This window comes from Lolium rigidum, chromosome 6 (assembly GCF_022539505.1).
Source record: "Lolium rigidum isolate FL_2022 chromosome 6, APGP_CSIRO_Lrig_0.1, whole genome shotgun sequence".
NCBI lineage: Eukaryota > Viridiplantae > Streptophyta > Magnoliopsida > Poales > Poaceae > Lolium > Lolium rigidum.
This window is the reverse complement of record NC_061513.1, coordinates 122,997,547-123,000,550: the sequence shown is the minus strand read 5'-3', so window position 1 is coordinate 123,000,550 and position 3,004 is coordinate 122,997,547. Positions and strand designations below refer to the sequence as shown.

General features: G+C 47.1%; 1 long non-coding RNA gene across 2 annotated transcripts; it reads left to right on the top strand.

Annotated features, from left to right (window-relative positions):
* Positions 1 to 949: 949 nt before the first annotated feature.
* Positions 950 to 2,504, top strand: LOC124668554. 2 transcript variants are annotated; one of them, XR_006991738.1, is made up of 4 exons: positions 950 to 1,422; positions 1,558 to 1,791; positions 1,876 to 2,308; positions 2,416 to 2,504. It is a non-coding gene; the product is annotated as an uncharacterized LOC124668554 (long non-coding RNA). The 2 variants fall into 2 exon arrangements; XR_006991737.1 differs by having other exon boundaries at positions 1,876 to 2,497.
* The last annotated feature ends 500 nt before the right edge of the window (positions 2,505 to 3,004 follow it).

The window sequence follows — 3,004 nt, the reverse complement described above, 5'->3', positions numbered from 1 at the left end:
CTCTTCTTCTTCACTACTGCAGCAATGGCATGAAGTCCAACCATATCTTTATTCAAATGAGAAATCTGATTACGCGACCAACGCGAAGTTTGGATTCATCGACAGCCGCAGAAGAGCTTTCGGCACGAGAGAAATTCGAAGGGATCTGCAGCAGGATGTTTAAGTATACATACTCAAAAAGTTTACAAGAAGAAAACATTAAATTCAAGAAACTCCCATCGGGAGCTATCAAAAGCACTGTCATTCAAAAGGCAATGTTAAAATTGAGTGTTGGCAACACATCCAACTTAATTATTTACAGAACAAGGGATGTGTCGTGGTATCGTCACGGCATATGCCATAGGATGACTAAAGAAGGTGGTTCCTAGATGGTCTCACGGCGGTATCCGGATGCGGGTATGGGGACGAGCGACACGGCGACGTACCCAGGTTCGAGGCCCTCCGATGGAGGTAACACCTCTACTCCTGCTATGAGTGTATATTGTAGCGACCCGGGAAAATACCCCTATTAGATTTGTTTGTTATTTTCTTTTTGTGCATAATCATGGCATCATGCATGCATCATATCCATGTTTTCACAAACTAAAATTATTTAAATAAAATCTATTTTAGTTTCTCTTGTATGGTCCTATATATAAAACCCTCCTTCTTCTTTCTCTTATTTTAATTAAAACCAAAACCAAATATTTTCAGACTTTACAAACTTATTCTTGAACCAAAATATAGTGTTTCAAATCTTTCGAACCTTTCTCTCATCTTATTCTTTGCCCAGAGGAATTCAGCAAGAACAAGAAAATAGGATCTGACAAAGAGAAGAAGAAGAGAGAGTTGAACCAATCGCCCATGTTGCTACTGAAACCCATCTCCACCTTGTTTTTCTTTTTCTCTTGGTCATACCAACTCCAGCCCAGCTAATCAGCAGCCCAGGTTCTCATCTTTCACGTGTCTTCTCCTTGCACAGAGAGAGCACGAGACTAGCGTGTATCTCCACGAAGTCATTGAGCCAACCACTCCATTTTTCCTCTCAATAATTCTCCACCAGCGCCAGATCCAACCCTAGCCGCTCCCCTTCCTTCCTCCTCAGCGCCGCCACCCTCTCTTCCTTTCCTTTCAGCCAAACCAGATAGCGTGAGAAGAAGTTCCAGAAAGTTCGGACAAATCTTCAGTTAAACACCGAACATGGCCGGAAGAAAATCGACGAGCGTCGTCGTTCCTCGCCGCAGGCTGTCGCGATGATCGCGGGGATGGAGCTCTCGTGGCCTCCTCTTCCTCCTCGTTGAGTTCACGGAGGCGGCGCTGCTCTGCTGTGTCGCAGGCATCCTCGACATCTTCTCCAACAACATCCGTCACCGAGCACGTCTTCGTTGTTTTCGTCGCCGTTGGGTCGTCCCCGTCCTCAGCGAGCCCCTCCTCATCTTCCTGGTGAGCTCGCCAATGTCCCGGATCTCTTCGCACTCTCTTCCTGCCTGGGTTCGTCGTCTTCGTCATTTAATCGGCGTGAGAGCGACCTTCTCTGTTTTCGTTTCATCTTTCAGTAACACTGTCTCTTTTCGTCAGTTAAAACTTCAGAAGCTGTAGCTTCGGCGCGTCAAAACGGACGGAACCTGCTTCCCTCTCTCCGCGTTCTGCATCCTCTGGCCTGCGCCTCCATGCTCGCCCGTTCCCTGTCAGTTCGCTCACCTCTCCAACACGCTCCGCCTCGAGCCGGTACTGCCTGCATCAGCATGTTTATAAGCGCGTCCTCGTCACCGTGTGTGTTTCTTCGTCAGTTAGCCAAGCCTCAGTTTTCAGGTCAGATCAAGATACGAGCGTCCCTTTTCCATCACGATCTGGTAGCAAGCTCAGGTTGTTGACTTCCTTTTGTGCATCTATCAGGTTACGTGATCAATGGTCAACAGCAGCTGCAGTCCAATTCCACGCGCGCCTGGCCGCCTTGTACCTCTCGCGTTCCATGCTCAGCAGCAGCAGCTACCATCGACAGCTTCCTACTCCCTAGCACCTGGCCGTCCTATCGTTTACTTTGCAGGTTTTCCGGCCGCTTCGGTCGCCGTATGCATGGGCCGTTCCTTGTCGCTGCTGCTCTGTTTGTCGAGGCGCCCTTTACCTGTTCGACGAAACTCCTGCAAGGGTCTCTGCTTGTGTTCCCGGCGTTTCCAATCTGTTGATGTACAGCCTCTCCCATCACCCAGCAACCACACAACAGTAACAGCAGTTTACTGCTCGCGCAGTAGCGCTACCTCTTGGTCCTGCCTTTTCCAGCAACCCACCTGGTTCATCTACTCGTATTCATACAATCAACTGAACATTCGTATGTCTTTCCTATACAATCAAGCCATGCAGCAGCTTATCTTTGTTTGACAATCAAGTCCTTTAAATCTAGTCAAGCTATTAATTGCTTGGCCATTTTTACATCAGTGTATCCCGGCGTTACGACATCCTGGCGTCAGCTTCAGATGCTTCGCTACTTCTTATACTTCATCGGCTGTCTTCTCCGATCCGAAACGTGAGACCCCAACCATAATCCTTATTTTATAAATGTGCATCTAACTTGTTGCATCTCTTATCATGTTGCATTTACCATATCATTATGTGCCGCATCGCATACCATGTGGGTTCGGGTAAAATAGAAATTCACCTAATAATCAAATATGGAATTGTGCGGGACTACTTATCTCGTATTCCGGTTCCATTTAATATTGCGTAGCTCATCTATGCCTTGTCTTGCCATGCTAATCAACATTTAATATGTGGGTAGATAAACAACTCGAACCTAATAATTGTTTGTTGGAATTCCGATTCCGTTTAAATTGGATATAAGTTGCATCGCCGCATCATGTTTGCCATGTCATGCATGCATACCATGTCATGAGCATGCCGATTCTTCTGCCGTAGTAGTAAGATTTGCATCTGATGTGTGTTCCAGCATTTGCTTCTTTCCCGGATAGGATCACGAAGTGGTGCGGTGAGATACGCCAAGTTCTCCGGATGTCCCTCGGCAAGCTTT